The sequence below is a fragment of the Chiloscyllium plagiosum genome, chromosome 28 (assembly GCF_004010195.1).
Source record: "Chiloscyllium plagiosum isolate BGI_BamShark_2017 chromosome 28, ASM401019v2, whole genome shotgun sequence".
NCBI lineage: Eukaryota > Metazoa > Chordata > Chondrichthyes > Orectolobiformes > Hemiscylliidae > Chiloscyllium > Chiloscyllium plagiosum.
In genome coordinates this window covers 15260316-15285425 of record NC_057737.1, presented here as the reverse complement: position 1 = coordinate 15285425, position 25110 = coordinate 15260316, and positions in this window count along the sequence as shown.

Here is a 25110-nt window from a genome sequence, read left to right as displayed (position 1 = left end):
ACTTTTCACTAGGGCTCATTAGATATCAGTCAGAGAGGGAAAACTTGACCTACATTGTCGCCTTGCATTACTGTGCTAACTGAAAAGAGTTTTTTTAGCACAGCACAAAGTCAAATTTGAGACTTTCTTGATTTTATACTTCAGTAGTGTTTGGGTGGTGTCTTTACCCAATATGCTGTGAACCTGCTTTACAAGTGACAGCAGGTATTCATTTATCTGTGCACAATGTTCAGATTGCTACAAGAACGTCTGCATTCCAAGAAATGTAATTTAAGAAATCAATAACTGGAACACATTTAGATGCTTGCAGACTTTATCCAGCCATTGATTTTTTTTTGTTAAAAGTAATGTATTTTTATCAACTGTAGCTTTGAAATTTATATTGCAGGCTTGTGAAGAAGGCCATTATAGAAGTCCTTATATAGAAACCATTGATTTCAGGACAATGCACTTACATTTTTTATGTCTACATTTTAAACACAGTCATGTTGGAAACTGTTTGAATCTGACTAAAGGTATTATTTTGTTCAGTAATAAAAGTGAAAAATATACAGAAGTGAGAGCTCATTGCAGATTATAGAGTGCATTATTAAGTTAGCAACAGCATTGATATATTATGTTCTGTCTTGTATGACATGATGTATTGAGCATTTTGGAAGTACTATTTCACCCATAGTAGTTTGAAATTGTATATTACATATTAATTTTGTCAGTTAATTGGATTTCTTTTTAACTATGTAACAACTTTCCCACAACATAAATTTTTCTACCTTATCCTCCTCAGGGAAACAGCCCACTTTGACTACCATTCAGCAACACCTACTGCCAAAAAGATTTAGTTCAACAACTTTCAGACATCACAAATACCAATGACAACCCGAATTTATATATGTCATTTAATGCAAACCTTATTGAGTTTTTTGAAGAATTAACAAAGAGGATTGATGAGGGCAGACTGGTAGATGTGATCTATATGGACTTCAGTAAGGCGTTCGACCATGGGAGACTGGTTAGCAAGGTTAGATCTCTTGGAATACAGGGAGAGCTAGCCATTTGGATACAGAACTGGCTCAAAGGTAGAAGATAGATGGTGATAGTGGAGGGTTGCTTTTCAGACTGGGGGCCTGTGACCAGTGGAGTGCCACAAGGATCGGTGCTGGGTCCACTACTTTTCGTCAATTATATAAATTATTTGGATGTGAGCATAAGAGGTATAGTTAGTAACTTTGCAGATGACACCAAAATTGGAGGTGTAGTAGACAGTGAAGAAGGTTACCTCAGATTACAACAGGATCTTGATCAGATGGGTCAATGGGCTCAGAGATGGCTGATGGAGTTTAATTCAGATAAATGTGAGGTGCTGCATTTTGGGAAAGCAAATCTTAGCAGGACTCATACATTTAATGGTAAGGTCCTAGAGAGTGTTGCTGAACAAAGAGACCTTGGAGTGCAGGTTCATAACTCCTTGAAAGTGAAGTCGCAGGTAGATAGGATAGTGAAGAAGGCATTTGGTATGCTTTCCTTTATTGGTCAGAGTATTGAGTACAGGAGTTGGAAGGTCATGTTGCGGCTGTACAGGACATTAGTTAGACCACTGTTGGAATATTGCGTGCAATTCTGGTCTCCTTCCTATCGGAAAGATTTTGTGAAACTTGAAAAGGCTCAAAAAGATTTACAAGGATGTTGCCAGGGTTGGAGAATTTGTGCAAGAGGGAGAGGCTGAACAGGCTGGGGCTGTTTTCCCTGGAGCATCGGAGGCTGAGAGGTCACCTTATAGAGGTTTACAAAATTATGAAGGGCATGGATAAGATAAATAGACAAAATCTTTTCCCTGGTGTGGGGGAGTCCAGAACTAGAGGGCATAGGTTTAGGGTGAGGGGGGAAAGATATAAAAGAGACCTAAGGGGCAACCTTTTCACACAGAAGGTGATACGTGCCTGGAACGAGCTGCCAGAGGAAGTGGTGGAGGCTAGTGCAATTGCAACATTTAAAAAGCATTTGGATAGGTGTATGAATAGGAAGGGTTTGGAGGAATATGGGCCGGGTGCTGGCAGGTGGGACTAGATTGGGTTGGGATATCTGGTCGGCATGAATGGGTTGGACCAAAGGGTCTGTTTCCGTGCTGTACATCTCTATGACTCTATAAAATGCTTCATAGAGGTAAGATCAAACAGTGGAGGCTGAGCCAAAGAAATAGATACTAGTAGTGAAGTTTTAAAGTTTCTTTAAAGACTTTTTTTTTAAAATAAAGAAAATGGGTCAAAGGAGCAGAGAAGCTGCAGGGACTTAAGGATAGAAGTTCAAGCTCTGTGGAAGGGTCACTGGATCCGAAACGTTAACCCTGAATTCTCTTCACAGATGCTGCCAGACTTGCTAAGCTTTTCCAGCAACCTCTGTTTTTGTTTCAAATTTACAGCATCCACAGTTCTTTTAGTTTTTATTTGGGAATTTCAGGCCATTGGGTCAAGATAGCTGAAGATCACACCAACTATTGGTAGAACAAAGGATGAGTAAATTCCACCAGTAAGAGGCCATAAATCAAAACTAGAGATGAAAACTTTAAACTTTAGCATTAAAGGATGAAGAGCCAATTTAGGTCAATGGAACATGAGTTGTGTGTGAGAAACTAAAAAGCAGTGTTCTGAATGAGCTAACATTTACAAAGAGTAGAGATTAGAAGATCAATCTGGACAGGTGAAGGTGACAAAGGTATGGATGAGGTTTGAATGGCAGATGTATGAGGTGGAAGCACCGATGGTCAATTCTATTGAGGTAGTAGGCAATCTTTTTTGTGACTCGAGTTTGCAGAATGGGTCAGCCCAAGACTGTGGCTGTGTGAGAGCAATGAGAGCAGTGACACAGGCATTGAGTTGGCAAAAAGGCTAAGAATGTTGGCTTCAGTTTTGAATGTTTAGTTGGAGAAAATCGTATTCATTCATGACTGGACATCTAAGAGGCAACGAATGGCCTCAGACAAAATGTGGAAAAACCAAAGCTCTGTGCTGTCAGAATGCATTTGGAAGCTGTTCCCATAACTTGCTCATGATGTCACCAAAGAATAGCATTACAATGAGGAAAAGAGTGGCCAAGGGTTGATCCTCAATGAACTCACAGAGTAAATGTGCCATGTCAAGGAGTGAAACTATTGCTAGAAATGCTGAGGTTATAAAAAGGTGAGTAAGGCTTTTGTGGTTTGGTAGTAGTACCTCTATTTCAGAGCCTGAAGTCCGGATTAAAGCCCACCAGTGTGTCACAGACATTTCTGAACAGGTTGATTGAAATAACTATAAATAGGTGAGTAAGAATAGAGCCAGGCTAGGACAATTCCATTTCAGCTATTCACTGAATAAACTCATTGAGCCATCAAGGGAGCCTTTTAGTCCAGGCTCCATTTCCAAAGAAAAGTTAATATTTATGTAGTGCTTAACCTGAAGATGTCTTAAAGTACTTTACAGCTGAAAGCAAGTTAAAGTGCTCTCACTTTTGTAATTAATGTAACAAAAACAGATTTTCTGGTTATTATTATGTCTGTTAGGGTGTTACCAACATTACTACTTCAAAGGTATTTTATTTGCTGTAAAATGGTGTTAAATGTTATGACAGGTTCTATAAAAATGCAAGACTTAATTTCCTTTTAGTTGCATTGATTGAGTGATAAATACTGGCCAGGACATCAGCAATACCTTCCTTTGCTCTTCTTGGAAACATGCCATGGGATCTTTTCCATTCACCTGAGAGAGCCTGCAAAAGCGCAGCAGTCTCTCTTAAACATTCACTCAAGATAACGTAAGGTGCCACTTTTCCCTACATTTACAATTGCTGGAATGATGACTTGAAGTGGCTTTACCTTTTCAAATGACAGCTAATTTGACATTTGTTTTACTTTAAGGAAGGAACTATCAGTACTGAGCATTGAAATCTACCTTCCCTTTCAAATGTAGTGGAAGCAGCAGAGGGTTCAAATTCATCTTAAAAATGAAATTTGCTATTCTTTGTGAGAAGTGTCTATATCTGGAGATCGAGCAGGCTCTCTGTAAACATGATTGGAAATAGTTTTTTTTAAATTGTCAACAATAGAGTGCTCATGTTCATTTGAAAAAGAATTTAGTGACATTCTTGATCCAGACACCAACTGGGATTTTAAAACAAAAATGGTAATTGTCAGTCACAAAGATGCCAATTGTTCACGCACAGTGCTGACATGTAAAATGTAAGAGGTGCAGCTTCTCATGCTGTGTACCTCCCCATACCCAGAAGTATTGAGGCAAAGCCAGAGGCATATTGCTTTTGTCTGGTACATAATTAAACCCAACTGACATCTTGTCTCCCACAATTTGACAGGCATTTCTCGAGGTTAGACAGTTCAGGCTGAGATCAGACACAATTAGCTGGATCTGTAATTTCATAGAACCAAAGGTGAACACTAATCCTCCATTGGAATGTCATCTCTGCTGTTTGTCGAACTAAACAAAACTCTCAGAGTCACTTCAAATAGTTCCACTTTTCTTGATAGTAAAATGTCTTCGACCTTTAAGAGAAGTGACTAGATTTGAAAGATCACATTTTGTTGCTGAATTCATTCTGTCAACACCAAGTACTGGTTAAATTGTGGAGGGAGTTCAACTAAATTAACTGAGACGAAGTCGCAATTATGGCTGATTGCTTGTGAATTATTTCTCAAGTGGGTTTGCCATTGTGGACAAATAAGGGTCAAGATGCTTGAGGCAGGATTGATAGATCTCTGAATCCACCCCCTACAAGTGCTTGGAGGCAACATACGTGAGAATTTGACATAAAAGCGGTAAAATCTATTAAGGCAGATGGACAGTTCCTCTCTTGCAGGTGTCATATCATACCAGTGACACTGAGCAATTACCTTGTCATGTTTAACTGTTTGCAAAAAACGTGATTTTAGTGCTTTGCAAACCACAAAATAAAATCTGTAAATGCAAAACTCTTAAAGAATCTTGGTGAGTAATAGGACAACTCAGTGAAGAGCTGCCACATCTTTTCACACAGCAGATATCATTTGAAAAATTAACTCTTCTGCGTTGTGTATACCTCTTTACTGAAATGGGTATCTTGCTGAATTTCAACAACTGAAAATATACCAGAAAGAAAATGGTTATTATCACTGTTACAGTTGGTCAAAGATAAGTACAAGGGAGGACTGAGATGTGCTGGGGTAGTACATTGTTATGTGAAAATATAACCTCAGTGAGATATTCTAGATGTAAAGAAGCCTTTCATGAGGTACAGCATGTCAAATGCTTTTTTTAGACTTTGTAACCAAATTGATATTTGGAATTATCTTGTGATGCTTATTTTATTTGTGCCATTCTCTTCTGTGCAGTCAAATGATGCAGCTTGTTCTGTACAGTCTGCTTCCCCCACTAGAACCAAATAAAAGTTTCCATATCCCTTAAGACCTTGTCTGTTATGTTACCTCACATAGTTAGTATGTCAGTAAGGCTATAAGAGACATGCTTATGATGTGATCATGTCAACTCCCCTGCTCCTGAGCTGCTGCTTGACCTGCTGTACTTTTTTCAGCTTCATACTTCATCGACCCGTAAAGGTGTAGAGTCTTCAAGAAGGAAGGACTAGATAAATAAGAGTGAAATAGCCCTAGTCACGGAGACACCTGGCAAGAGAGGAGGTAGACACATTAGTACAGGTGTCCAATGAAATTGTCTGGCAGAATGTTGGGAGCAATGATAAAGGTTTGCAAAACAAAAGCCAGCTAACTTCAGAAAATGATAATGAAAACACAAGGGTGAAAAGATATTTTCAGTGGCGTACTTTAGCTAAGTTGATATAAACTGGGAATGTCCAGACTATTTAGAATTTAATCGAAATCTGACAGTTTTCAAATCTAGTGCATGCTTCACAAGAAAATTCAGACTGGATCATGGGTATCAGCAAGTAATCTAGATCACATGCTGGGAATAGAAGTAGTGACAGCTCTGGACAACAGTGGTATGATTTGAAATGAACTGAGATAAATCTCCAATACTCTCATATTCATCTTTTAAATGGCTAATTTCAGGACAATGGGGACAATTTCAATAAAGACGATATAATTTAGAGGAGATTGTGGTGGGTACGATATTCAGCAGGGCAACCCACTGTGCCTGCATCAATATATTGAAGGAGATATTTGTGCCAATATATTCTGGTGAAGAGGTGGGTAGGAACAGAGTAGTTGAAGTGTATAAACTACAAAGGAAAGAAATGGGTATCAAGGAGACAAAAACCTCTGTATTTGGTCCTCATCACAAACTCCCAAAGCTATGGACTCTCCCATACCTGAAGGCTGTCTGAGACCAAGTCAAATTAATTACAACCTTGCTGTCATAGTTGGCCCAGAAATTAACTTCTGATCGTATGCCCCTGCCATGACTAGGATTGTGTACTTCCAAGTCTGTGACATGTCCCTGGTTTTGACCCTGCCCAAGCTCTGCTAATGCCCTCATGTGTTCATTCATTACCTCAAGACTAGACTGTTCCAATGCATGCCTGACCAGCCTTCCATATTCCACTGTCCATAAACATCAGCTCATCCTAAATTTCATTAAGTCCCATTCACCCTCCACTCGTGCTTACTGGCTCACAGATGAGGAACACCTTAATTTAAATTTCCTACCATTATTTTCAAATTGCACCATACTGCTGTTGTCTCCAGCCATACAGTTCTGCAAGATATCCCTGTTCATTTAATTCATTCTGGCCTCTTGAACTTCTCTGATCTTAATAACTCCACCATTGCTGATTATATATGTTCTGTTAATCTTCTCTGCATCTCTGTCTTTTGGTCCTTTTTTAATAAGCTCTGTTATACCCCTTTAACCCAACTTTTCATCATCTTTCCTAAAATCATGTTATGTGGTTAGGACTCAAACATTATTTGACAACATCTCGTGAAGTGGCATGTTTTACCAAATTAAAGATGCTAAACAAATTCAAGTAGTTATTGTTAAATTATTGTGAACTAACTAGTGGGGTGTTTAGTGGGCATGATAGTAAGCCTAACATGGATCCCATCCAACCATTATAGAAAATAAAATCAACATTACATTGTCAAATCAGCGGAATATAAATTTAAATTCATCAGGCTGATGCTGTTTCATACTTTTGGCTGTTTTGCACTTTGAGCATTCAGTTCTGGTTACCAAGGCACAAGGGAAGCGCCCATGGTCTGGAAACAGTCCAGAAAGCTGGGCTTACTCCTAAAGTCAGACAACTGTGTTATTAGGAAAATCTGAAGGGTTTATCCTCAAAATTAAATATCAAAACAAAGTATCAAAACACAAATTCAGGCCTGAAACAATGCTATGTTTCCTCAAGCAACTGGTAATCAAGCATCTTTTGTGTATTCAAAGATTGTGAGAAGATTTGTAGCTCGTGTGCTTGTTGTGGTTCTGTTCGCTGAGCTGGGAACTTGTGTTGCAGACGTTTCGTCCCCTGTCTAGGTGACATCCTCAGTGTTCGGGAGCCTCCTGTGAAGCGCTTCTGCAATCTTTCCTCTGGCATTTGTAGTGGTTTGAATCTGCCGCTTCCAGTTGTCAGTTCCAGCTGTCCACTGCAGTGGTCGGTATATTGGGTCCAGGTCAATGTGCTTATTGATTGAATCTGTGGATGAGTGCCATGCCTCTAGGAATTCCCTGGCTGTTCTCTGTTTGGCTTGTCCTATAAAAGTAGTGTTGTCCCAGTCGAATTCAACACGGGAGTCTGATAATTTCATGGATCACATAGCCATAAAGAGGGCAGGGTCAGAAGACGTGGTGCAGGAATTTTCTAAGAATAGAGTACATACCAATTGCTGTTCAGCATTAAAAAGCAGAAAGGTGATAACCAACATTCATACAAAGTTTTGTCTTGATGCAACTTCTTTTGTGTGTGTTGGGGTGGTTGCTTTCGTAGTTCAGGACTTGGTCTGTGTGTGTGGCTTTCCTGTATACCTTTGTGGTGAATTCTCCGTTCGGTGTTCTCTGTACCATCTCGTCTAGGAATGGGAGTTGGTTGTCCTTTTCTTCCTCTCTAGTAAATCGGATTCCTGTGAGTGTGGCGTTGATGATCCGGTGTGTGTTCTCTATTTCTGTGTTTGTAATGATTACAAAGGTGTATGATAGTGGAGACAAAAGGTTTAGAATCACTCAAGACTAAAGCATGAGTCAGATAAACTGCTTGGTGTCCCTCATCAACCATTTTCGTTGTGACATGTAACCTCCAAAGAAATCCTTTCCTCATTACAAGACAATTTGACAGACCGAACACAACTACAAAAGCAATAAAATAGTTTTCAAACAAACTAAAAAAAAACAAATCTACTGCTGTCTCTACAGTACTTCATGGTTTTCACTGTAGGAAAATTTATGTGTGGACATTGGCTGAGTATATGATAAGGCTTAGCTGCAGCAACCTCTGCTCAGAGACTTCAGAAATGAAGAATTACCACTGGATGAAGAGAGAGGTATGCAGAGAGACATCAACATGGGAAGAGTAAAGTGCAGCAACCAATCTGAAGCCCCTGTTTGTGGCTTAGTTAGTGAAGGTTCAGGGTGCCATTTTTCAATTTAATAATTGACACAGAAGACCAAATTTAAATGCAGCTTTGATGTGTTCTCACTCCCCTGAGAGTTATCCTATTTTTAGCTAGTACAGCCCTATGTTATTTGGCCTCATCACCCTCCACTTTGTCAGTTATGGTGACAGGCATGATAATGAGTGTCTCAGTCAAGGTCAGACTGCAGATGGACAAGAACATCTATCTGCATTTTACACTAACTGACTACACCATGAAATTTGCAGCCTTAGCAGATCCAGTTCATTGACATGGTAACTTTGCTCCTCATGTTGGAGCAAGATCAGTAAATTATTCTTAACTTATATTTTTAAAATTGTTAAACTTCAAAAAGATGTTCTTTAAGCATTTTGTGTCGATCTTTTTACATTGTAGTCCGGTACAACCATAGAACTGGAACAGTGATGTCTGAACAACCTTTCTACATCCCTCTGTTATATTTATAGTTGTGATCTGTCACTTATCCCCTGCATGCCTGTTAGAGGTTTATTGGATTCTTGGACATCTTAATTCCAATGACAAATTGGACCCATAAAAATGTGGGTCATCAGTACTGCTCAAGCAAGGCGAGTGGCATGATTTACATTTGGATTTTGTAAGAGTCAACTGCAGTGCAGAACTTTAAAACAAATTCTAGCTGGATGCTCTTTACATCACATCTATTCAGCCAAGTTTTTGGTCAAGTATTGTATCTGACCAAATATCTTCTTGGCACCAGGCCCAGCAACTACCCACCTCCCCCTGCCTCACCAGTAGCAAGGGAAGTGCAGGCAGATCAGCTGTCCTAGGTAAATTGGGGCTCTTAAATGGCCAATCAATGACCAGTTAAGGGCCTCATCCTGTCACAGGTGGGATTTAACCAATAGCAGGAGAGGCCAGCTCTCACTTTGCAGACTAGTGACAGGAGAGGAGAGTGTGTCTCCTTAACAGGTTCCCTATTTCCAGCAAAGAGGGGAGGCCTTCTTAGGTCGTCTGTATTCCCCTCAACTCCAGCCTATCTATCCTGGTCCATCATGTATTCATCCTCCCTATGCTGGAGCCTTCTAACATGATACCCCACCACTGCCGCCCAATCCCACAGACCCCTCCCCATCCCAACTACATCCCCTTATCCTTATTTTTCACTAGAGTTCCACCTCCCTGAATTAGAGACTGCTACAGTCCTAATGGTTAGAGGCAAAAAAAAACGCACTTGCTGGAATCCTGGTTGGCATCCTTTGAAGAGATTTTGCTGTGTTATAACTAAATTCATACCACTGTGAAGTCTCTTCAAAGCAGTCCTAATGGTGGCTCCCTCTCCTGTGACACTGCCTGGACTGATGAGTCACTGAACATTTGATTACCAGTGAAAATGGGTTGTGGCCATGAAGTGACAACAGCTGCTTTTGTTTCCATTGCTGTGAATATCCTCTGGCAGTGGGATAACATGAGGCTCCCTTCCTGATGCTTTCAGCCACCATTCTGAGATGTCCCAGCCTGTGTTGAGAGGTTGGAAACATCCAGACCTGTGTCAACATCTGATTAATACTCAACACTGGCCCTTTACTTACTTGGAACAGTAACAGGGAAAACATGGAATTTTGTCCAATTCAGAGAACTGCATTTATTGTCGAAAGGACATTGCCTAGAATACAGGGAATTTGAATCTGTTTGTTCTAATATGAGACAATAAGTGAACCTTTGCATGTGTACGTTTGTCACATTTTAAAACGTACTTTGTTAATTGGTCTGAGTACTTAGGAGGGTGGGCAGCTATATTTTTGTTTGACTGCATCTATAGTATCTGAGAGGGAATTTCAATTAAATTAAAGCTCTGGCAACAGTTCTCCCATTGTTTGCTTTCCACTTTCCATTGGAAATGAACACTATCCATAATTTATATTTGCAGTGTTGGTGTTGGCATAATTTGTCTGTTATACACTGTGTATGTGAAACAAACAATGAAGTAAGTACATTTTAAAGCTTAGATTAACTTTTTTTTAATTGTCAACAGTTGTACCTAGAATTAAGATAATCACACAATTACAAGATTCATAGCTTTGAGAGTTGGTCAAAGGTTAGTAAATTTGAGGTGAGTGGCTATTTTCTGAATGCTTATCCACCACTTACAAGGCAGAGGTCAGATGTGATGCAATATTCTTCACTTGCTGAACGCCATCAGGGTCAAAGTAGTCCACTTCATTTGTACCCCATCCGCTACTTTAATTATTCACTCTCTCTGTCACCAATGCACAGTGGCAGCAGGGTGTACTATCTAGAATGTGCACTATAACGACTCATCAAGGCTCCTCCAACAACACCTTCCAATCCATGACCTATACCATCTGGAAGGATAAAGGCAGCAGATGAACAATGCTGCCTGCAAGTTCCCCTTCAAACCACCCACCATCCTAACTTGAAAATATATTGCCTTTCCTTTTGTGTCAGTTAGGTCAAAATTCTCAAACTTCCTTTATGACAGAATTATGGATGTACCTTGACCAAATGGACAGCCATAGTCCAAGAAGGTTGTCTAATGTCACCTTTTAAAAGGTAATTAGGGATGAACAATAAATACTGGTCTAGCCAGTGATGCCCATGTCTCATGACTGAAGAAAGATAAACATTTGACATTACCTGAAATCAGCAAGTTATAGTATAAATAATTTTGAATTGCCCAAAGTATTTTGAACTTAATATATTGCAAGTGATGCCATTGTAATTGTGTTCTGCGTTAATCACAAAAGGATCATGTTTTTTACTCAATGTAGGTATTTGCTCTGATAAGTGTGGATGGTATACGTGATGGAAGCTGCATGTATCTGAAACTCAAAGAAAGCATGAGTATTTATACAACCCCTTTCATAATATCAAGACATCCCAAAGCGCTTCATGACTAATAAAGTACTTTTGAAGTGTAATTATTGTTGGAGTGGAGGTGGTGCTCATTGAGGGATCAGTGTTACCTGGCCTTTCTTCAGATCATACCAAGGGATTTTTTTTGCATCCACCTCAGAGGATGAATTCCCATCAATTCATCATTCCATCCGAAACCGAGCAGCTCAGAAATGTCACCTTTGATTATATCGGCAAAAGCGAGGACTGCAGATGCTGGAAACCAGAGTCTAGATTAGAGTGGTGCTGGAAAAGCACAGCAGGTCAGGCAGCTACCAAGGAGTAGGAAAATCGACATTTCAGGCCAAAGCCCTTCATCAGGAATGGCTTCATCCTGATGAAGGGCTTTTGGCCAAAACGTCAATTTTCCTGCTCCTCGGATGCTGCCTGACCTGCTGTGCTTTTCCAGCACCACTTTAATCTAGACCCTTGATTATATGCTTTGGATTGAGCATTACCCTGAGCCAATAATGACACATAGGAAGGGAGTGTTACCTCAGAAGTCTCATTTGCTCTGTAAACAAAGTGCAGGTGAATCTTAAGATAAATTATAATTAGTTATATAATATGTGTAGGCATATGAATTGCATGTACTTGTGCACGTTATATACATACTTACCTTGAAATATTCTTGTGTAGTTATACATATGTAAAGATATATATGTGCATATGTTTCTGCATATGTATGCAAACCTTAAACCATAGGAGCAGAAGGAGGCTGTTCAGCCCTTCAAGTCTACTCCAACATTCAATTAGATCTAATAATCCTCAACTTCACTTTCTTGCCCTTTCCTGACAATCCTTGATTCCCTTACTGATTAAAAATCTGTCTGTCAAACCATAAGATAATTACATTTTAGAACAAGTTGCATTACAAATCAAATTTTATGATTCCTGAACAGTTTCTCAGGTCCAATGTAAACTGATATTCAAAATCAAAGACAGTGAAACTTTTGCTTGTTGTAAATTCTGTACAGGATGTGTATGGACTGAAATTGCCTTTTCAAAGATTCCGGCATTTTGTTAGTATCTTTTTCCAATACACCATTAATTGGCTGGGTTGCTAAGATCGTGTCTTGAATCACTTGAGTTGGTTCTCAGCCCTGCAAAGGTTTTATATATGTTTATATAATTTACAGTGCACTGCTGAGTTTGAAACACTGCTGCTTACTGGCCAAGTTCCAGCACAATAAGATAGATATGGAGACTGATCATTCAGTTGAAAAGCTTAGGTTGAGGGCCTTTGTCAGTTACCTTCTGCATTAACTTCAAAAAGATTTTTAGAAATCATTATGTGACACCAAATGGCTCAGTTGGAAACAAGACTTGAAGAATTTTCCAAATTCAATGCTAGTTGTCATCCACTTAATTACCTGATCTCATCCAAACATGTACAATTGTGTCCTCAGAGTTCACAAAACTGAATGAGGTAAAAAAAAGCAAAGCCTTTGTTGTTTCTGCCATAGTCTTACCAGACCATAGAGTTGCTCTCCCACTTGAGAGAGACAACTGGTGGTGATTTAACTTAAGGGTCATCACACCTCAGGCAAGGGGAGAGGTTGAGAAGGACAGTCCTTCATGGTAACCTCAGCCAGGTAATGGGAATTGAGCCCATGCTGTTGGCATCACATTGCTTTGCAAATCAACCGAGCTAAACCAACTCCTGTGCAAAGCCTTTAATAGCTTAATAGCATTTACTATCCAAAATGCTGGATTTAAAAAAATCACCAGATTGGTGAACTATAATGGGAGCATACCAGGGTCAAGTCATGCCATCTCCAAAAACAGGGTGGAGGGACAGGAGAAAACAATTCAATCATGTGACTATATTGTTTGCATTCTTAGATAGTTTAATAACAAAGAGAGTTATGATTCTAGCTGATCATACCACAAAACAATTCAAATCCCAGAATGAAACCCAGCTTGAGATATCATATTTTTTTTTGTTCATTCAGTTAATGTGGTGGTTAGCCACTGAAGCATATTCACACGAGGCTGTAAGTTTTCTTTTAATAAACAAACAGAAGTTTATTGCACAGAAATGCAGCAAACTAAACAAAGCTCTCTAAATATTGAAGATAGTGAGCATGAATTCAAAATGCACAGAAAAACAACTTTTGTTGAACATTATCTATCAGAGAGATTCAAGTCCAAAGAAATGACACCCCTATCTCAACTCCTTAAATTTCTACATACCGACACCTTACACTTTCATTGCCATGGGTCTGATTCAATGAATCCTTTCCAAATTTGCCAACATTAACTCTTCATAAACCTGAAGGCCTAAACTTTCTCAGTTCTCATAACTTGCAGAATTCTAACTGAACTCTCCTGGTTTGGAAATTTTGCAAACTGAAGCCTTTTGATAAAATGATTTGTTCCTTAAACTGTATCTCTGAATTCTTTCTAGAAGTGAAGCATAACTTGCTTCTGAACTCAACTCTAGTGTTTTTCTGCAATTAATTTTAAAAACTTACTCAATCCGTGATTCTTTTGAACTGAAAACAAATCTATTGTAAATCTTATAGTATAAACATCTTTTCATTAACACTACAGGACTCTGAAAATCACTTGCTTTCTGACAAATTTTGAAATTAGTTTCTGTTCCAGAAGAACTCTTTGACCTTGTTTTTATTAAAAGTAAACTTTTCATAAGTAGTGTTCAACACACATCTGTGCCTGTATTGAAATAAAATGCCAAAATTGATATTAATACATACATAAACTATTCACCTTCCATTACAAGTGAAAGACCAAAGAGGTAAAAGACATTCTTTCTTTTATGTTAACTTTGGAAAGCATGAAATAAGTACACTGAGGGGTTATTTTAAATGAGCCACCCAAAAATGATAGTTTTATGCAGGCACTTGATATTATAAACAGCAAAGACTTATAGAGTGCTACTATCATTAGTTACTTATTTAAATGTTAAAAATATGCTCATTATTCTATTTTTATATATATTGTTATATTTGGTCACAACATATTTATTTATATCAAATGAGTTGTAGTTATAAGATCCATTGAACGAACCTCTGTTGTTAAGCTTCCAGTATTCTCTCTGCTCTATATGTAATTACATTTCTGTGGCATGACACAGCTTGCGTAGTGCTGATAACAATTAACTTGCTTGCCATGAGGCAGAGAAACATGACAGCAGGGAGAAGGGGGGAGCTTCTAGTATGAGTATAGTATATCATATGTCATTTCTTCAGGGCCTTTGGGATTGTAGACAATGGAAACAGCAGGGCTAAAAGCCCAACAGTTCATCCACTCCTTGTAAACTGAAGCAAAGTGAGAATGCCTTAAACTGTTTTTGCTTTGTACTCATCACTTCCACAGCTCAGCTCTCTTAAAAACCATAAATCCTCCTAAACACGGGATGTGATGTCAGAAATTATGTGATTGCGCAGAATTTGCTTTGAGAACGTTCTTAGCTTCAAAGCTTAAATCCTTTACAATATAATGGTGAGGATTTTCAATGTCACACAAAATAAACTTCATTAGTTTTGTCTAACGGCTTAAATCCATTACCATGTCAGTTTTTAATGAATATGTTTAATAAGAAGACAAGCGTGACCTTCAATCCTTTGAATGCAGATTAGTATCTATAGTGTCAACATTCAGAAACTGATATCAAGAAGTGCAAACAGAAATATGTTCCAATGCTGAGTGAACACTTAGTGCAGACCACTGATATTCAGCTGTAATGTCCAGAATGTACATCAAAGTGTTTTCTAGATTAACATAAGTCATCAACTCTGAAAGAATAGCTGTCAGTAATTGCAGATCCTCTGTGACAGTGTTGATAGCACTCTGTGGATGGAATATCTTGGTGATGAAAATGTCTCAGGACATTACGTGTACCATTTGCATGAAGTGCATGTTATACACAAGACTTTACATTTATCATTAATCAATCGTTTAATGGGAATTTGGAATAATTAAAAGATGAAGTGAGATTGGAGGGCAAAATAATTAGTTCAGGGTTAATACAGTTTAGTTTCCCGTTTTCAAATCATACATTGTCATGCTTTTTTATACATGCTTATTTATTGGATACTATTTAAAATTAAATAGAAAAAGAGTTAGTTGTCATCTTACTAAGTAGAATCTATCAGCAGTTTGACAGTGCAGACTTTACACAAACCAGAAGATGCAAACTTAAAGCACTACAGTGCCACCGTGATGGGAGGATGTTATTACAACTTTGCAGACAGTACACAACCAATTTCCATTCTAAATGTGATGTGGAGGTGCTGGGGTTTGACTGGATGGACAAAGTTAAAAATTCTGTGTCTTATGATTCTGCTCCATAGCTACCTGATGAAGGAGTAGTGCTCTGAAAGCTAGCACTTCCAAATAAACTTGTTGGACTATAACCTGGCGTTGTGTGATTTGTAACGATATAAATGTGGGCATTATTTGTGCATGAGCTCTGGCCAATTAATTGTATCTTTTTTATGATATCTGCTGGTGGAGAGAAGATTGGACAGTAAAGGGTTATGGTTTGGTGAAGTTGCACCCTCAAAGAAGAGCTAAGGAATAACATAATTAAATTGCAAAAAAGAGATGATGGCATCTTAATGGCCTTGCTCTATTCAAATTCGGGACAAAGAGATGGGTGACTTGTCAGGACAATGGTGGAATATGGATGCACTTTTTCAAAAGACTCCCACAAGGAATGTGAAAAATAAATGAAAGATCTTGCATGAACTATTGTTTTTATTGAAAGATTCACAGGCAGACATTGGACGGAAGGGACTGTTTCTGTGCTGTATGACTATATGACTGTTCAACTGGTGCAGATGTGCTGTCACTTCAGAATAAACTTCACTTCGCCTCACTTATGGCATGTCTTCAACTATTTCACCTGACCCAATTATCTTCAGCTGCTTCATCAATGTCCCTCCCTTCATCATAATATCAGAAGTGGGGATGTTCACCAATGATTGCATTAATGTTCAGCACCATTCATGACTCCTCAGGTACTTAAAGAGTTCACATTCAATTGCAGCAAGATCTGCACAAAATCCAGATTTGACTATTGTCAAATAACATTCGTGACCCATAATTGCCTAGTGTTGACCATCTCCAACAAGAGAGAATCTAACCATTGACATTCAATGGCAATATTATCACTGAATCCCCCACTACCAACATCCTGGAAATTACCATTGACCAGAAATTGAATTGGATTAGCCATATGAGACAGTGATTACAACAGCAGGTCAGAAGTTAAGGATCCTGAAGCGAGTAACTCATGAGTAAGGCACAAGTCAACAGTGTGATGGAATACTCCTCAATTGCCTGGATGATGGCAGCACCAACAACATTTAAGAAACTTGACACTCTCCAGAACAAAGTGCCTGCTTGATTGGTATCAAATAGTCACTCCCTTCACTGTCAACCATCTATAGTAGCAGTGTATGCTATTTGCAAGCTACACTGCAGAACATCACCAAAGCTCCTTAGATAGCATTTTCCAAACCCGTGACTATGACTACCTAAAAGGACAAGGGCTTTAAATACACAGGAACATGACCACCTGCACAGTTTCCACTCACCATCTTGACTTGCAAATATATCGTTGTTCCTTCAGAGTCCTTGGTGAAAATCCTGGAACTCGCACTTTAATGGCATTGTGGATCCATCTACACCAAATAGACTGCAGTGGTTCAGGAAGACTATCACTATCTTGGAAAGGGGAACTAGGGTTGGATAATGAATGCTGGCCGAGCCAGTAACACATACATCTCATGAATGATTTTTTTTTTTAAAAACTGTGTGTGACTCTTCAAGATACAATATTAAGGAAATCTTCCAAAAGAAGTCTTATGGTTACTCAACCCTGCCTCAAGCTTCTTCAAATTCATCTGCGAAAAATAATATCCCTTTAGTCTAATGTCTCCACTGCTGCCAACATAGAGTTATAGAGATGTACAACATGGAAACAGACTCTTCAGTCCAACTCGTCCATGCCGAACAGTTATCCTAAATTAATCTAGTTCCATTTGCTAGCAATTCGCCCATATCCCTCATTTTGTTTGATATAACAGAAGTTCAGGCTGGACTTCATAGTAACAGTTATACTTATTGCTACACTATATAAAGTCATAGAGATGTACAGCATGGAAACAGACCCTTCGGTCCAACCCATCCATGCTGACCAGATATCCCAACCCAATCTAGTCCCACCTGCCAGCACCCAGCCCATAACTCTCCAAATCCTTCCTATTCATATACCCATCCAAATGCCTCTTAAGTGTTGGAATTGTACCAGCCTCCACCACTTCCTTTGGCAGCTCATTCCATACACGTACCACCCTCTGCGTGAAAAAGTTGCCCCATTGGTCTCTTTTATATCTTTCCCCTCTCACCCTAAACCTATGCCCTCTAGTTCTGGACTCCCCGACCCCAGGGAAAAGACTTTGCCTATTTACCATATCCATGCCCCTCATAATTTTGTAAACTTCTGTAAGGTCACCCTTCAGCCTCCAACGCTCCAGGGAATACAGCCCCAGCCTGTTAAGCCTCTCCCTATAGCTCAAATCCTCCAACCCTGGCAACATCCTTGTAAATCTTTTCTGAACCCTTTCAAGTTTCACAACATCTTTCCGATTAAACTCCATCTGCCATTTCTCAGCCCATTGGCCCATCTGGTCAAGATCCTGTTGTAATCTGGGTAACCCTCTTTGCTGTCCTCTACATCTCCAATTTTGGTGTCATCTGTAAACTTTCTAACTGTATCTCTTATGCTCGAATCCAAATCATTTATGTAAATGACAAAAAGTAGAGAACCCAGCACCGATCCTTGTGGCACTCCACTGGTCACAGGCCTTCAGGCTGAAAAACAACCCTCCACCACCACCCTCTGTCTTCTACCTTTGAGCTAGTTCTGTATCCAAATGGCTAGCTCTCCCTGTATTCCGTGATATAAGATGGTAAGGTTAGAGGGCAGTATTCTCTGAGCTGTACTTGGTCCAACCTCTTAGCAGCACGATTATACATAACTGTTGAAATCACAGGGACATCACAACATACCATAGAGTCCTATGACCATACATATTGGAAGTACAATAGAAAAAGTGAGACTAGTGTATCAGTGGAGGAGTTAAGAGCTTTCCAATACATGCAACGTGATGATCGCTACAGATACAGGGTGAATTGATGCTCTTCACCAAATGAGAGATTTTAATCAAGTAGTCATTAAGAACTTGTAGATGCTTCTTTGACTGAGTACGTGGTTCCAGACTCTATTTGGCACAATCCGTGGCCATGCCAAAAGGAGAGAATCCATAGGAAAATAAACCTTAATGTTAAAATATGATAGCCTCACTCCATCAAGAGATGTGGTAAAGAGGTGCCCATTGAAGGGAGTGAATTATGTAGAATATTTATGTTGTGTCACCACAATTGAATGCCACATAGTGATTAGCCCCTGCTATTAAAATATCCTTTGACACAGCTACTGTCGCAGTTCAGTGCTCACCTATTATTTACTGTTAGTCCTGTCCCTCATCACTGGAATTTTGTCGCAAACCCCATCTTTTGTATATATTTTACATCATACAGCAGAAATGGTGAATAGAGTATTCCAACTTTGGCAAGTCTCAAATTTATTGGGTAACACTAATGTAGTTTGAAAACAAAATTGCTGAAGATCACAGAAGGTCAGGCAGCATCCATGGAGAGAAAGCAAAGTAACATTTCAAATCTGGATGATTCTTCATCAGCTCTACCTCAAAATGTTAGCTTTCTTTCCCTCCGTGGATGCTGTCTAATCCGCTGTGATCTCCAGCATTTTTTTGTTTTCAATACAGATTCCAGTATCTGCAGTAATTTGTTTCTACTAATGTAGTTTGTATGGATTCTCTGGAGGCAATAGTTAATGTCCCATATCACAAACTTAGCTAAAATTAGACCTCATGGAGTTGAAAGTAAATTATTTATGCAGTTGGGAGATTGATTTAGTAGAATAAAACTAGAAACTGGGAAGCTTTGATAGCGGAATAAAGTGACCAGAAGTGTCCCACAAAGATCTGCACTGTGGCTTCAAGTGTTCATTATATTTATTAATGATACAGATAACAACAATATTCAAGTTCACCAATGATGCAAACACATAAAAAGAGTAGATGGGAACATAAAAGTGTCGTGCCATTGATAGTTTAGTTGAGTGGACAAAATTGTGGCAGATCAATTTCAATGCCGGTAATTACACAGAATTGCATAGAAACAAGCCATTTGGCCCAAACAGTTCTATATTAAAAACTAACATATGACACCTTTCATGACCACAAGATATATGAAAATACTCTAAAATCAATGAAATATTTTTTTTAAATGTACATGCTGTGCAGGAAACAAAGCCATTTTGCACACCACACGTTCCCACAAACAGCAATGTGAAACCGATCAGATAACCTGCTCCATGATAAAGATTGGCTGAGACACTAGGGATAATTTCACTCCTCTTTTTGGAGTGAAGCCATGGGATCTTTTATAGCCACCTGTGTGGGCAGGTGGGGGCCTTGGAATAATATCATATCCAAAGAACAGAATGCTCCAACATTGTAGCACTGTAGTATTAGCGTAGATGATGTGTTGCAGCCTCTGGATTGGGACTTGAGCCCACAACCTACAGACTTAATAGTTACTGACTGGGGCACAACTGATACCACCTGAGTCTCTTCCTACCATTCTGCATCTAACTCTATTAGCATTCGCTTCTCAGTTGTATATGCTCTAGAAAATTCAAATTTGGATTAAAAGCACTTTACCCAAGAGGTCTTGTCAGTGAGGTGGACAATGGGACATAGAATTCAGTTTTCATTTCATCTTGATTTTATTAACACTATATTCCTTATTTAAAACACCACATGTGCATTTCCCAAACTTCCACAATATTTTCTCTCTGTCTAGCTCTATTTGTCTGAATAAGGATATTATGCTCAACAATCCATGTGTTTGAATCTCCTTCCCTCTGATGTAGGGCTAGCTCTCTTCCGTGAAGGTGGGTCTCACAGATCAGGGCGGATCTTCTCCTGGGCCTTGTTGGGTTGCCATGAGTCTGTCTGTGCATCTTCACTGAGGGGGTGTCTTCCAGGTGTGCATTTTTGTCCCCCCCTCAGCACTGATCTTCCAAAATATTCTATGGTCTTTGGTCAATTGAGTCATGGGTTCAAATCATCCAATGGGGTCATGCCAACTCCCTTCACTGTTACCAGGTGTAATGTCCATTTCTTCAGGTACTGGCTGGAAGTCAGGCTGCCAGGAAGTCTGATCGATTTTTCTCCAATATACAACCCTGGGCTGATTATTGCTGGCTTCCTCAAACCTTTGACCTATTTAACCTTGGTTTCCACTCTTTTCTGCAGCCAACAGAAAACAGCTCATGGCTGTTAGTTTAGTTTGGCCAATTTTCTGTCAGAGTCAAAAAGTGTGGTGATGGCAAAGCACAGCCAGTCAGGTAGCATCCTAGGAGCAGGAGAGTTGATGTTTTGAGCATAAGCTCTTCATCATGAAGGGCTCATCATTCCTGATGGAGAGCTTATGCTCAAAATGTCAAATGTCCTGCTGCCTAACCAGCTGTGCTTTTCCAGCAAGCTTTTGTAGATGGGAAATGGCTGCACATGTAAGCGTTTTAATGTATTGTTCGTAGATATTCTATGCCAAATCTCTTATGCCATGCAAATATTTCCCCAGAATAAGATTGATACCTTTTGTCCACCTACCCAAATTTTCCCCTTTTCAACATTGATGATTTGATGAGATTAGATTAGATTCCATACAGTGTGGAAACAGGCCCTTCGGCCCACCGAGTCCACACCAACCCTCTGAAGAGCAACCCACCCAGATCCATCTCCCTCTGACTAATGTACCTAACACTATGGGCAATTTAGCATGGCCAATTCACCTAACTTGCACATCTTTGGACTGTGGGAGGAAACCGGAGTACTCGGAGGAAACCCACGCAGACATAGGGAAAATGTGCAAACTCCACACAGACAGTCGCCCAAGGCTGGAATTGAACTTGGGACCCTGGCACTGTGAGGCAGCAGTGCTAACCACTAAGCCACCGTGCCGCCATGATATCTTAAAAAAATTAATTCATGAGATATGGGTATCAGAGACTGGGCCTGCATTTATTGCTCATGCCTAGTTTCCCTTAAGAGGGTGCCTTCTGGAATCTTTGCAATCCACTTAGTTTTGGTACCCCCACAATGTTATTAGGAAGGGAACTCCAGAGTTGTGACCGAATGATACTGAAGGAACAGTGATGTATTCCAAATCAGGATGGTGAGCGGTTTGAAGGTGAACTTAAAAGTGGTGGTGTTCCCATGCATTTACTGTCCTTGCCCTTCTAGATGGTAGTGATCACAAGTTTCAAAGTTGTAGTTTAAAAAACCTTGGTAAATTCCTGCAGTGCACTTGAGGTTGGTACACACTGCTACTATAAAGCATTAATGCTCAAGGGTATGAATATTTGTGGATGTGCTGCCAGTCAGGCGAGTTGGGTTTTCCTGGATAGTATCAAGCTTCTGAAGAGTTTCCTATTAAACTGGTGGTTCTCCAGTTCCTCACAGACGTAACCGTTCCATATGTGCAAGGTGAGATATTGAGAGTCATTAGAAGGCTTTCTGACCAGAACGACATTATAAAAATCATTAAATCAGGTGAAAAAAAAGAACTAAAATTACACAAATTGCAACAGTAATAAGGGTTAATTGGAATTAGACTGTCTCCACTCACGCAGAGATAAGGGGCTAATGCTTAGCTGTGAGATGATATGCATGTGGAATTCTAAATTCTGGATGAATACCAGCAGGTTTGAGTTACCAAAAGGGAGTGTGAAAGGAAGATGCTCTCTCTGTAATAAATACCAAAGCAAGCAAAGGAGGTGAAAGCTATCAAGAAGGGAATTAGCACTCACTTCACGATGGAAGTTCAAAGAACAATGCTCAGCATGCACCTTTGGAGAAAGGGGTCTACATATTTGTTGGCTTGATGATGTTGACATGCTGATGGAACAGAATGCCAAAGTACTTAAGGAAATTTAAATTCCAACATTTTAAAAATGGACTGCTACAGCTTGACATCTTTAAAAAAAAACAAAGCAAACAACATGGAACACAGTGTTCTTTTACAGTCTTCACAAGGTTTCAATAACACGAAGAACTGTTCATAACATGGCACTTACACTGTGCACTGAATTGTATTACTTAAACTGAATCGCATTATTTATGAAACACTTAGATTCTTCATTATGCTGCTTAACAGAATGGACAAAGCAGCCTTCATATTTCTGATGAGTCAGAAATGATGCAAATGAGATTCAGAGGTGGGTTTTTATCAAACCTGCAGTGAATTCGTTCAGCAATTTTTGCCACATAAACAGAAATGGCTAAGTGGTACTGAGCACCTCTTATCATTGAAAAATGACTATAGTAGGCAGAGCACCTGCAGAGACTATAATGTGCCTTCCTCTGGATTTGTACAGAATATGTTCATGTACCTAAATTTAAAAAAAACAAACTGCTGATTTTTTTTCCCCCGGCACTACAGAAAAATGATACAATCTTGGCTCACTGTCACTCTTGCACATTTCTGGCAAGGCTGAAATGCATATTCGATTTTTGTTTCACTTGCTCACATTCTTACACAATCCTCCAATCCAAAACTTGAGCATGTAATCAAAGCTGATACTGGCGCAGCACTGAGGATGCATTAATTTATCAGCAGCATTATTTACACAGGACTTTAAATTGATAATATTACTTGAAGATCAGCAATTTGTCCAATTTCTTAGACAACATTTCACCCTCTACCCGACAATTGGAGAACTTTGTCTGTCTTTCATTGTGCTTAATAGTTTACCCCTCAACACAAAAATGGAAAAAAGCTGGAACTACGCAGCAGGTCAGGCACACATTTGGCAAGAGAGACAGAGTTAATGTTTGAGATCATTACATTTTTATCAGTACTGGAAGAAGTTAGAGATTTAACAGTTTTCGAGTGAGTATTTGTTGCATTTGAACATGCACTGCTTCAGTATCTGAGGAGTCACAAATGGTACTGAACATTGTGCAATCATTGGTGATAATCCCCACTTCTGACCTCATGATGGAAGGAAAGTTATTAATGAAGATGGTTGGCCCTAGGACACTACTCTGAGGAACTCCTACAGAGACATCTTGGAGCTGAGATGACTGATCTCCAACAACTATGACCATCTTCCAATGTGCCAGCTTTAATTCCAACTAGCGGAGAGTTTGTCCCCTGGTACCCATTGATTCCAGTTTGGCTAGGGGTCCTTGATGCCACATTTCATCGAAATCAGCCTTTATGTCAAAGGCTGTCACTCTCACCTGACCTCTGGAATTCAGTTCTTTTGTCCATGTTTGAACCAAGGCTGTAATGAGGTCAGGAGCTGAATGGCCTTGTCGGAACCCAAACTGGGTGTCACTAAGCAAGTTATTGCTGAGCTGGTGCTACTTGATAGCACTGTTGATGACACCTTCCATCACTTTACTGATGATCAAGAGGAGACTGATGGGGTGATAATTGGCTGAGTTGGATTAGTCCTGCTTTTTGTGTCCAGGATATACCTGGGCAATTTTTCACATCATTGGGTAAATACTAGTGTCATAATTATATTGGAAGAGCTTGGCTAGTGAAGCAACAAGTTCAGTAGCACAAATCTTCAGTGCTATTGCTAGAATGTTGTCAAGGCCCATAGCCTCTGCAGTATCCACTGTCTATATCTTAGGTCTGTTACGGTAGCAATGTCTATCTTACTAAGGTGCCTAGTTGCGATGGGTAATAGATAATATATTGGTTGGGGTAAGAACCTCTTCTTGTTACCTGACTCGTGCTTTTCTCCTACTGCTATGACCCACTCGGCCCTTAGACACAGTCAAACAGAGAGAATGGTAGCAGCATACAACCCCAACCACAGGTTGTTCATAGCTGTCATTGCAAAACATACAACAGAAGGTAATATGTTCTGCTCCCAAATATCTTTTCCACGTCAGGACTTGTGATCGTGACAAAATAGCTGTCAGCCTTATTGTCTCACTGTTACCTTTCTGGTCTTGAGGGGGCAGGTTGCGTGTTCAAACTGTTTTTCATAGAACATAGAACATAGAAGAATACAGCGCCGTACAGGCCCTTCGGCCCTCGATGTTGCGCCGATCCAAGCCCACCTAACCTACACTAGCCCACTATCCTCCATATACCTATCCAATGCCTGCTTAAATGCTCATAATGAGGGAGAATCCACCACTGCTACTGGCAGGGCATTCCATGAACTCACGACTCGCTGAGTAAAGAACCTACCCCTAACATCTGTCCTATACCTACCCCCCCTTAATTTAAAGCTATGCCCCCTTGTAATAGCTGACTGCATATGTGGAAAAAGATTCTCACTGTCGACCCTATCTAAACCCCTAATCATCTTATACACCTCTATCAAGAGGAGATGGAGACTGTGTGAGGAGATGGAGACTGTGCGAGCTGATGGAGAGTGTGCGAGGAGATGAAGTCTGTGTGAGGTGATGGAGTCTGTGCGAGGTAATGGAGACTGTGCAAGCTAATGGAGTCTGTGCGAGGTGATCGAGTCTGTGCGAGGTGATCGAGTCTGTGCGAGG